We start from the raw sequence: 12,007 nt of genomic DNA, 5'->3' as shown, positions 1-12,007 counted from the left end.
ACCTTGCCTTGTTCAAGCCTTTTATCAAATTCATCAGGGTCGATGCAAGCACTAGAAGGGTGGCAATCCAAGCAAGAAAGGTTAAAGCCTCCCCCTACCTGGAAAATGTCTTCTGCTCGGACTTGCTGCCAGTCTGCAGATTGATGAGCATCTGTAAATAGTTCAAACTGGCCTCAAGGGCTCGAGTTAGTCAGAGGAAATATGAGACCATGTTTTTAGCATCTCCCTGACGTCTCTCTTGTTCCCTTCACTGCAGAGGTAAACATAAGCTGATGTGGGCCAGTAACAAGTCAAGCTGTCTTTAACTTTGCATTACCATCAAGCCTAATCATTTGAATCTGTTGAAGGTGAGGAGCAGTAGCATGCCTCAAAGTCTCCATGGAGCAGATAGCCAAGGTGAAACAAATACTACAAATCTGGCAATGGATTCACTCTCCATTGTGGAAAACACCTCGTCACCAGGTGGGAGTGCTATTGGTCATGCATTATATGCTTTGCAGCAACCAAGCCATCGTCCATTTCATTTAAATATTGAAATGTAAAAACCTCCAGCAAAAATAGAGAGAAAAGAAAATGGAGGGCCTCAGAACTGAATCATCAATTGTGTTTCTCACCCCACAAGATTCTGTCTGTCCTGTTGAGTGTTTCTAGCATTTCCTATTTTTATGTGAGATTTCCAACATCTGCAATTGTTTTTGCTTGATTATCTGGCCATCTTCTCCAACAGACACTATATGCTGAGGTAACATCTGCCCCGGATACTACATTCGGTCAGGCCTTGTAATAGGCATTTGTGCAGATCGTATATGACCACAGTCAATCTGCCCATGGCCTGCATGAGGCCTTATGATGGTGGATCCTGCTGGATGGTTCTGCAATAGACTGTCAGAGTGTCTCACCACCGAAACTTTCAAACAAGAGACAAGACTTTGCCGGACTGATGATGAGAAGGCTGTTTCATGCAGAGATGGAGGTTTGGTGTAGCTGTGGTGGGGATCTGTCATCTATCTTCTTCTGGAGCACTTATTTGCCAAGAAGTTCTGGAAACCAATGTGATGGTCTTTTGGAAGTTCATCCCAGGGTGCCGCATAACATAGGACTCTGTGGTCCACGAAGAACAAGTGCCAGTACAAATATCAATTGTTGCTGGAAGATTGCCAACTCAGTAAAAGATACACCGTGGTTTGCTCAAGACATGCTGGACGTCCAGTGCAAGAATCACTCACAATTGAAGTTCACAGTCACATTTCAAAGCTTGGGACTAGGTGGTGTGGGGTACACTTCCTTGTCCTGGACATACACAGATCCTGCAGTGATGGTGGATTACACCCAATGACCTTTGCTGCTCACCTGACTGTTTGCTGTAGGCCTCGTATACTGTGAGAGGATGCTGCGCCAAACCAGACAGTAATGGCGCATGTGAGGATACTCTCCGTGATGGCAGTGAAGAATTGATCCAATATGTTCTGGAGAAGGTGGAATTTTACCAGCTGTTCCAAGAAGTAGATCCTCTGCCGAGCCTTTTTGTTAATGAAAGAGATATGGGTCTCCCATGAGGTGCTGCAAAATAACGATGCCCACAAACCTGAATGTTGAAATGGTGCTAACTGCAGAGTTGTTGAAGATGAGTGGGTGGAGAGGAGAGGGCTTCATTTTACAGTTCATTTCACCTTTCTTGCAGTTGAGGAAGCAAAAAGGCAAAGGACTTTGAAAGGATGGAATAAATTGGATATATTGAGTAGAGCAGAGACTGTTGCACATGTACACGACGCATCTCCAGATGAAATGTTGGTGGATGGAACATACCCCAAAGGGCCAGCCCTATCAAGTTACCACAAAGTGTCCACTAGAACAAGTAAAGTACACTTCCAGGGCACAGACCTTTGGAACTCACTGATGCTTTGCCTGTGCCCGCAATGCACACTGGCACACCAAGAGCATTCTGAAAGCTTGGCAACAAAATCATTCTAATAGTTTTGAATTATGAAGCTGGTTTCAAATGTGGTTTGTAGGTTAAAGTCCTGTCCTGAGTGACTGCAAGATAAATAAATGGGGTTGTCTGATAATTGAGGTGATAGCAAGCTCATGATCAGTGTTGGCATCGTGCAGATGGAAAATATGTGGGACAATCCTAATGTAACACATGCACAATGGTGGAGGAACTCAGCAGGCCCAGCACCATCTATGAAAATGAATAAACAGTCGATTTTTCAGGCCAAGACCCTTCATCGGGATTGGAAAGGAAGGGGGAGGAAGTCAGAATAAGAAGGTGGGGGCAGGAAGGAGTATTAGCTGAAAGGTGATAGATGAGGTTCCTTGTCCATGTCATCAGCCCAGAGGTTACCCACACGGTATATGAGGTGTTGCTCCTTCAACCTGAGCGTGGCCTCATCATGGCCATGATTTCTCTAACCTGGTAATCTTCCCCCTCCCTCTTTCCTCTTCTTCTATTCCCCACTCTGACTCCCCTCTTAATTTTTCTTTTCTCTTCACCTGCCTATCACCTCCCCCTGGTGTCCTTCCCCCTTCCCTTTTATCCCATGATCCACTCTTCTCTCCTATCAGATTCCTTCCTCTCCAGCTCTCTGCCTTTTCTACCTATCACCTCCCAGCTTCTTACTTCAACCCACCTGGCTTCACCTAACTCCATTGTTTTGTATGTGTTACACTGGATTTCCAGCATTTGCAGAATATTTTGTGTTTGGGACGATCTTAGAGGTGTGTGATTTCAAAATGGCTAAAAGAGAAGTTTGAAAACTTTTACTTTAATGACATACCCAAAACACCCAAAGGTGTGTTTGTGTGTGTGTGTGTGTGTGTGTGTGTGTGTGTGTGTTTATATTAGCAGTTGTATGTGTATAACTGCATTTGTGTATGAGTAGCTGAGGTGTATATGCTTCAGCTGTGTGTGCTTGTAACTATACAATACATGCATGAGTTTTGTAGTTGTGCATGTGTGTGTATAGCTGTGTGTTTCTGTGAGTGTGTGTGTGTGTGTGTGTGTGTGTGTGTGTGTCTGTCTGTCTAAAACTTCTCTTGCATGTTAATCTGTGCCTACAGGTGTAAGTCAAGCAAAAGTTCAGTTCGTCACAAAACAATTGCCCAGTTAAAATTACTCACCTGTATGATACACCCTGGTGAGACTTGGAACTGATTGATAAGAATCTCATGTTAACAGTTAAACCTTTGCAACCAGGTCAATGTTTTAAGGTGCAAATTTTGTTTTTATCTCAGTTAGGCAGAGGTGAGGTAGCCTGGAACAATGAAGATTGTTTCCGATGAGTTCACCTCTGCTGAATTTAGATAGCAGATATCCAGTCTATCACGGGTGGTTATAAAGCCCACTTGTAGGTCATTAGAATCAGAATCACATTTAGTATCACTGGCATAGCTCGTGAAATTTGTTGTTTTGCAGCAGCAGTACATTGGAATACATAATAATAATAACAATGAATTACAATAAGAAATATATATAAAACATTAAATCAGGACTTAGAACAGCACACCACAAGAACAGGTCCTTTGGCCTACAATGTTGTGCTGAACTAATTAAATTAGCAATTGAATGGCTAACTAAACTAATCCCTTCTGCCGACACAATGGCCGTATCCTTCCATTTTCCTGTCATTCATGTCTGTTTTTCTAGTGATCACGAATCCTGTTGGACATTATTAATGGGGAATGCAGCAAGTCGAATTCACTGATTTATTGGCGGACAGCAGGGGTGGACAGCGAGGGAGCTGCATGGCCTCAGTTACAGCAAGGACTAGGCCTCAAGCTGCAGTGCTGCCTGTTTACAACAACCCAGGAAGGAGTCAGTGTGCTCCACCGGAGGCAGCACAGCACAATGTCCAAGCTGGAGTCGTTGCTGCTCCCCCATTGTTCGCTTGGCAGAAGACAAGCTGCATTGTGTTCGACTGCAGACTGCTGCAACATTCATGGACTCAGGGTCCTGGACTATATTTTTTTATGTGCCCTTTACTGATAACTTATCTCTGCTTTCTGTCTTATATGTGCTATGTGTGCTTTGTGACATGTGTAACTGCTGGTACTGCGATTTGCATCTTGGCCCCGGAGTAACTTGTTTATTCGACTGTAATTACGGGTATTCCTGTATGGTTGAATGACAATTGAACTTGAACTTGCCTATCTAAACGCCCCTTAAAAGTTCCAAATGTTTCTGCCTTTACCACCGCCCAGGCAGCATGTTCCAGGCATCCACTACTCTCCAGGTTAAAAACCTTGCCCCGCACATCTCCTTTGAAATTACCCCCTCTCACGTTAAATGCATGCCCTCTGGTATTAGACATTTCACCCTGGGAAAAAGATACTGTCTGAAATTCTGCCAACGATAGTTGTGCCATTAGTAAATTTATAGCTGGCTGGTGTTTGAGCTGTGCCTCGCCACATACTCATGGGTACAGAGAGAGTAGGACAGTGGGCTAAGCATGCATCCCTGAGGTGCGCCAGTGATGATGGCCAGCAAGGAGGAGCCGGTACTTCTGACCTGCACTGACTGGTCTCCCAGAGAAGATGCGATGAACCAGTTGCAGATGGAGGTACAGAGGCCCAGGTTTTGGAGCTTGTTGATTAACACTGAGGGTATGATTGCTGAGCTGAGGGTACTGAGGGTTAATACTGATTAATACTGAGGGCTGATCGCTGAGCTGTAATCAATAATCTGCAGCCTGACATAGGTATTGCTTTTGTCCAGGTGGTCCAAGGCCAAGTCAGATTGCATCCACTGTAGACCTATTGTGGCAACAGGCAAATTGCAGCCGGTCCAGGTCCTTGCTTAAGCGGGACCTGATTCTGGCCATAACCAACATCTCAAAGCACTTCATCATAGTAGAGCAACACACATCAAAGTTGCTGGTGAACGCAGCAGGCCAGGCAGCATCTATAGGAAGAGGCGTAGTCGACGTTTCAGGCCGAGACCCTCGGGACCCTCGAGACCTTCAGGGTCTCGGCCTGAAACGTCGACTACGCCTCTTCCTATAGATGCTGCCTGGCCTGCTGCGTTCACCAGCAACTTTGATGTGTGTTGCTTGAATTTCCAGCATCTGCAGAATTCCTGTTGTTTGCGTTCATCATAGTAGATGTGAGTGCAACTGGGTGACAGCTGTTGAGGCCGCTCATCCTGCTCTTCTTGGGCACTGGTATGATTGTCACCCTTCTGAGGCAGGTGGGAAGCTTCACCTGCAGCAGTGAGAGATTGAAGGTGGCACTGAACACACTCCTGCCAGTTGGTTGGCACAGGTTTTCAGTGTCTACGCCAGGGCCTGACGCCTTGCGAGTGTTCACACTCTTGAAAGATGTTCCGACATTGGCCTCTGAGACAGAGGGTGACAGAGTTACCAATGCTGCAGAGATTTGCACAGGTGCAGCTTTATTCTCCCTTTCAAAGTGTGTTTAAGAGGTGTTGAGCTCATCTAGAGCGAAGCATCACAACCATTCACATGTTAGGTTTCATCTTGTAACTTGACACTAAGGATTTCTGCCTCTTGTCCTGAGCAGAAAACAACTCAACTTTCCTGGATTCAAGAAATAGCAAAATGCTTTAAAGCCCAGGAAGCAATTTATGTACAGTAATGCCTCAAAAAACTGTAATGGGTTAGTCATTAGATTATCAATTGATGCTGGTGAGGACTGGATAGATCAGCCAGACAGTTTTCTAGTGATACAATGCAAAATATGTAAATCTTGAAAAATACAAGAGATTAAACGTGACATTGTTAAAAAAAAGACAAGGCTTTTGCAATCAAATCTGCTGGAAAGCGTCACTCTTGTTAATAACAGCAATTTTGATTGTCACCTCACAATCTTACTCATTGTCTCAAGAGGCTGACCAAAGGGACAATCTCATAAACAATGACCTTCGCTGCTCGACCTGGCTCCGTCTTCACCTAGGAAACCCGGACTCACTAGCTTTAATACTTCATTGCCAATTTAAAAGAAAAAAAACATACAAGCCTTCAACATTTTTTGCCATGATTATTATAAGAGGCTAGAGGGCGTCTATAACAGCATTAATGTTGTCAAGTGTTATTTACGGCTGTTTTAAACAATAACCTATTTACAATCACGGCGTTAGTTCTCTGCAGTCATTGCGGCCTGGTAGCCTCCGACAAATATTTGTGTTCTTTGATGTTTGAAGAAGCTAATCTGAGCTCCTGGCGAATGATACTGACCGATCCGCTGGCCAAGTCCTTCCGAATATGAAACAACCCAATACATGTACTCTTTCCCCTCAACCTGCTCGCCGTTAACAATCTGGGCGGCAGCGTGCACCTTCTCGGTGAGATAGTCGGGGGCACTGCTCTGTAATCAATGGGGAAGGGGTAAAGAGGCTCCTGCTCTCTCCTCGTTTTTCTTAAAACGCCCATCCTATAAAACTCTCCACATTTGGTTCCCCCCAGTTGAAAAACTGTACTTTCAATTTAATTTCAGGGAAGCTTTACGCAACCTTTTTTTTCAATCTTTTCACATTGTTAGTAACTTTAGTCATTATAATTCTGAGGGATTTCCCCTTTGTAAGATGGAAGGGGGTCGAGGATGGTTGAAACAGAAAACTTGCGGATTTAAACATCTCAAACAACAGAGGAAAGCGTTAGGATGATGTCCCAGTAACAAGCGGCAGGGGTCAGTGTTACAAGGTCTTCAGGACCTTTTGCATGTAACTAATGTTGCCGAAGATTCCGCAAAAAACAGATATAATCAGTCATGTTTGACAATTAGTACACGAAACACTAATAATATACCAGCCCTGTACTTAGAGGTAGGTATGTTAAAGAGGATTTGATTTTTGAAAAATGTCTCCCCGTTCGTTTGTTTGAAAGTAAATTGCTGCTGAGCCATCAATCTGCTCACGGCTCAATGAAATTGTTGTCAAATTGTCTCACACGGAGAACCCTCTTCCGGATATTTATTCCATATGTAAAATAGAAATGCTTTAGTTCGACAAGCAATGCGCAAAATTAATGAAAAACACTCCGTTAAATACTACACGCTGACTGATAACTGAAAGGTGTTAAGAACAGTTTGCTGTGTTCCCACCGATTATAAATCAACACGAGAAACAAAATGTCAGCGTTTCTATATATCAGTGTATCTGCCTCCGGATCCCCACTTTGGCTGATGGATCGTCAGATGTGTCTTTCTATCACCCAGCCTCCCAGTTTTTATAACCTCCCTCGCCTGGGACATCTCATTCGGATAGAACCTTACCTTTTCACTCGGTCCGTCCATCTGAGCCTTCCGCCTGTCCTGTGTGAATGTCTTTCTCTCTCTCTGCCTGTATCTTTATCTAGTCAGCCGGTCTAATACAACAGGTTGCTCACCTCACTCAGCGGCGTTGACACAAAACAGCAACAAAAAAAGGGGGGACTTTCCTTTCAGATTCCGGTTCTCCCCCCTCCCTTCTTCTCTCTCCTCGCAAGACACGGCGCTAAAACTCACATTGCGGTCTCATCTTCAAGCAGATTCCAGTTCTTCCAGAATGGGAACTAAACACGGGATCAACACTCTCCCTTCAACCCCTCACCAACCTTGCTCCTTTCTAATAAGGCAGGGATTGTGTGCGCCAGCAGGCGGCTGCAGACAAAATAAAGTCCGAAACTCACTTGCCTCTTAAAGCAAATATTGATACATTAAATTGAATATAGAATATTAATTATAACAGAACTGGGAGCCTCCCTTAACGTCTCCTGCTCACGATTTGGATGTCTATTCAAGTGAAGTTGCTGGACCTTGAGTGCTGAAGGGAGAGTGGTCTTCAAAATAAAGACACTCATTTCCAGGGAGACAAGTGGATTGCTTTTTAGCAGCAGCAGGCTAGCAAACAGCCTTCCTAAATGAAGCAGCACTTACTTATCAAAGTACAGTGCATTTACTTGTTCACTTCAGAATGAGGTCCTAAGGCATTAACAATAATCTCAAAGTCCTGTTGATGATGAAATTCACCCTGCTAAAATAGATTTGCTTTTAACTCTTGCAAATATATGGCCAATACAAAGTGTAAGAAATATTCAAGGCATTGTGAAGGAAGGAGCAAAGAAACTAATGAAATATTCAGGACAATATGTATCAAAGCAAAAAAATTACAGTTGCTGGAAAGCTGAAACAAGAATAGAAAATGCTGGAAATATTCAGCAGATCAGACAGGATCTATGGAGTGAGAAACAGGAAGCAACGTTCCCGCCAGAACTGGGAAAAAAATTGCATATCACCATTGTTCTGACCAAAGGGGAGACGTATCCCATTAATTGTCCACCCCAATTCACCCTGTCCTCTGTCTTTGGACTTTTCTTCTGTTCCAATGATAAGCTCAGCAAAGAGGGTCTAATTTTCCATCTGTCTGTGTCCAGTTCTGATGTTCCTAACATTTGTTTTTTCTCTCTGCACAGAAGCTGTACAAATGGCTGAATTTCTTCATCATTCTCCTCACAGATGTTCAGCAGCTGCTCTGTTTAGCCTCTCACAACTCCAATGTGTTATTTTGTATTTTCCTCTCCTAACTGCCACAATGAAATCAATTACTCTGCCCGGATAATTTTGGTTTCCACCTACCGCAGATGTTCTCTCTCCCACCTCCCTCTCTGCATCATAAAATACTGAAGCTGATTGACCAGACGCATTGACTCTCTTTCACTCTCCGCAGATTCCGGCTGACATATTGGTCTGGCACTTACTTGTCTTGTTTCAGAGCAACACGCACGTTGCTTCATGAAAGAAAATAGGCAGAGTAGTTCACAACAGTGTCTTTGCAGTGATCTGCTTCTGGCTGAGACCCTTCTTCAGGACTGGAAGGGAAGTGGGGAGACACCAGAATAAAACGGGTGGGGGGAGGGAAGGAGGACCAGCTAGAAGGTGATAGGTGAAGCCAAGTGGGTGGGAAAGGTAAAGGGCTGGAAGAGAATAGGTTACATGGATGGCACAATATTATGGGCCAAAGGGCCTGTAATGTGCTGCAAATTTCTATGTTCTATGTTTTAAGAAGGAATCTGATAGGAGAGGGGGGTGGACCATGGAAGAAAGGGCACTGAGGGGAGGTGATGGGCAGTTGAGGAGAGAATGTAAAAGGCCAGAATGGGGAATAGAAGAAAAGGGAAAGGGGAAGGGGAATTCTCAGAAAAGTCCTATTTTTTGCCAAATTTCTCTCACTCTTCCTCAATGTTTCCCGGGTACTACCACCCATCTACCCACCAATTTACTGTGGCCAAGTAACCCACCAACCCTGACTGTAATTTGGATGGGGTGTTACAAGGCGGCATTGGGAGCAGACCCAAATGCAAGACACCGACACTGAAGTACTAGGAACAGGACTAGGTTTATTGAGATCAAGGTGAGTAAAGAAGAAATGACGTTGGACATTGATAGAGGCCCTGGACAAGACTAGGATTCAGGACCTGAGCTAAGACTTGGACTAGAAACACGGGACCCGGACGAGGAACTAGGAACGAAGAGCCTGGGCTAGTGACATGGAACTCCGGAACCAGAGCCTGGACAAGGATCGGGAACCTGGGTCTTGGTTGGGACTCAGAACCGGAACCCAGGTCTAGGCTAGGACTTGGGACTAGGATCTTGGTAAGGACAGGACGAGAAATCTCCGGGGCAGGACGAGGCTCTTGGACTAGGTTTGGCTCAGGTCTTGGACTCAGCTTGGTTAGGCTTTTGGGTATGGGGCCGGGACTCCTCCTTGGAGCACAGGGCCAGGACCCTTCGTAGGGCACAGGGCTGCGACGACTGCTGAGGTAAACTGCCGAGGATTCAGATGAGGACAATCCAGCACAGAACAAGGAATCTCCAGCACTGCGCTGGGCAAGGTACTCTTGGGCTGGGCAAGGACACGAAGCTCAGACTTGGTCTTTGAACACAGGAACACAGAGCCTTGGACTTGAGCACAGGAACACAGAGCCTTGGACTTGAGCACAGGAACACAGAACACAGAGCCAGGACCCCTCCTTGGGGAGCACAGGACGTAGGGCCGGGACTCGTACACAGAACACAGACACTAAACACGGGGACACAAAGAGACAGTTCCAATAGATAGTTCCTTCTCTTGGCATGGCAAGGCTCTGGTCTCATTCCAGTGGTTGAACTTGATGGGGATACAGATGAGGTTGCAGGCAGAGGTGCAGAAGGGAAGGGAACAGTCCAGCAGGGAATCCTTGGTTTGAGAGGTATTTATGTGCCCGCCCAAAATGAGAATCAGGTGCCTCAATTAAGGCACCCAATGGAACAAGGGAGAACAGGCAAACTCGGAATAAGGAATCAAAGGACCAGACCGTGAACCGGAATGCGGACTTCACGGACCAGACCATGACATGGGTTAGGAAATCACGCCATGGAAGGATGGTGGTTAGCACAATGCCATTACAGCTGAGGGAGTCAGAGTTCAGAGTTAAATTCATGCACCATTCCTTCTCCCCGTAACCACGTGGGTTTCCTCTGGGTGCTCCGGTTTCCTCCCACAGTCCAAAGGCACACTGGTTAGTAGGTTAATTGGTCATTGTAACTTGTCATGTGACCAGGCTAGTGTTAACTAGGTGGGTTGGTGGGAGGCACAGCTCTTTGGGAAGGGCCTGTTGCACACTGTATCCTTAAAATAAAAACAGAAAATAGGGAAAAAAAAACGGGGCTCCAAGGGTAAACCCGTACAGGGACAACATACAAACCGTACAGACGATACCAGAGGTCAGGACTGAACTTGGTCACTGAAGCTATGAGACACCAGCCCACCAACTGCACAACTGTGCCAATTACTAAATCAGACCACACAAAAGTATCAGAATAAACATGTAAAGGCTGATTTATACTTCTCCGTTAACTCGATGCGGTAACCTACGCAAGTGACACGCATTGTGAGCATTTATACTTGTGCGTTGATGTGTCTGCATTGCTCTGCAATTGGCGCACGTCACGCATGCGCACACACCTGCCTGTGCAAGGCTTCATGGTCATGGTAGTCTTTCTTGGGGTATACAAGAAGCGAGCATCTTTTTTCGTAAAAGCGAAATGTGTCCTCCATAATTTCGGAGGTCTGTCAAGCTTTATGGAAAGAATTGCAGCCAGAGTTCCTTCCCTGCCCTTCAGTCGCCCAATGGGAAGCTATTGCAGCGTAGGAGGAAATGCGATGCTACCAAGCGGACCAATCACAATTGTTGCGTTCTGCATTGCCGCGGCGTGTAGTAACATTTTGGAAGAGGTGCGCGTCAGGCTCTGGCGTAGGGATCCCCGTTGGCTCTGTGTAGGGTTTGCGGCGACGCAGTACTTACGGCGTCGCGTTGACGCATCAGTATAAATCAGGCTTAAGAGTTATTACAGTACAGTGACATGATTGTTTGTATGTGGAGATTGTGAGTGGCAACTTGAATGTTCGTCTGATTTATTGTCCTTGTCTTTCTCACGCAACTGTGACTTGCGCTGGGAAATAGTCTAGCAGCTGCCCAGCAGGCCTCCACCATGACATCTTAACTAATAAAGCCAGAGGTGCTATTCACTATTTAGGCTTGACAGTATAACTTGACCCTGCTGTGCACATATTTTTCCCTGCAAGACTTATGGGACTGTAATCAGAAATTGGAATCCAAATTGATTTTCCCTCTATCGCGCTCTGCTACAGCATCCCGAGCCTTATCTGAAGGCAGCAGAGCTAGGGTTGATCAGGGGCAAAATGGTTTGCCTTACAGACCAGGCATATCAGTAGGCCTCGCTGATCAGTGAAACATCTAATTACATCATTGTACACAAAATGAGAATCACATGAGCATGGACCTGCCTTTTATCGAGTGCAAGGGAAAACAGTAATGTAATTATCTAGTAACAACAATCTCAGAATAATCTAATAAGGTGAATGTGAATTATGAGTTGGGGACATACAGAATGGGACTTGGAGCTTTATTAATAAAACTGTTCGTGGATAGTCTAAGGTCTGCAGATTGTGATCTGCTGAACCTGGCTATAATGTTCAGTTATTAACCAGCAGATCCATTTTATCCTCATGCCA

General features: G+C 45.2%; 1 protein-coding gene across 5 annotated transcripts in view; it reads right to left on the bottom strand.

The window, feature by feature from the left end:
• The window catches only part of slc29a4a (solute carrier family 29 member 4a), a 248,061-nt gene that overhangs the window by 141,431 nt on the left and 94,623 nt on the right, over positions 1-12,007 (bottom strand). For 3 of the 5 annotated variants that reach the window (XM_063058910.1, XM_063058914.1, XM_063058913.1), the window contains exon 1: positions 7,228-7,322. The exons of the other annotated variants lie outside the window; for them this stretch is intronic. The gene's annotated coding sequence lies outside the window, so the exon portion shown is untranslated. Of the gene's footprint in view, positions 1-7,227; positions 7,323-12,007 lie in introns of those variants that run through there. 5 annotated transcript variants of the gene reach the window in all.

Source organism: Mobula hypostoma, chromosome 9 (assembly GCF_963921235.1).
Source record: "Mobula hypostoma chromosome 9, sMobHyp1.1, whole genome shotgun sequence".
Classification (NCBI taxonomy): domain Eukaryota; kingdom Metazoa; phylum Chordata; class Chondrichthyes; order Myliobatiformes; family Myliobatidae; genus Mobula; species Mobula hypostoma.
This window is presented reverse-complemented; position numbering and strand designations above follow the sequence as displayed.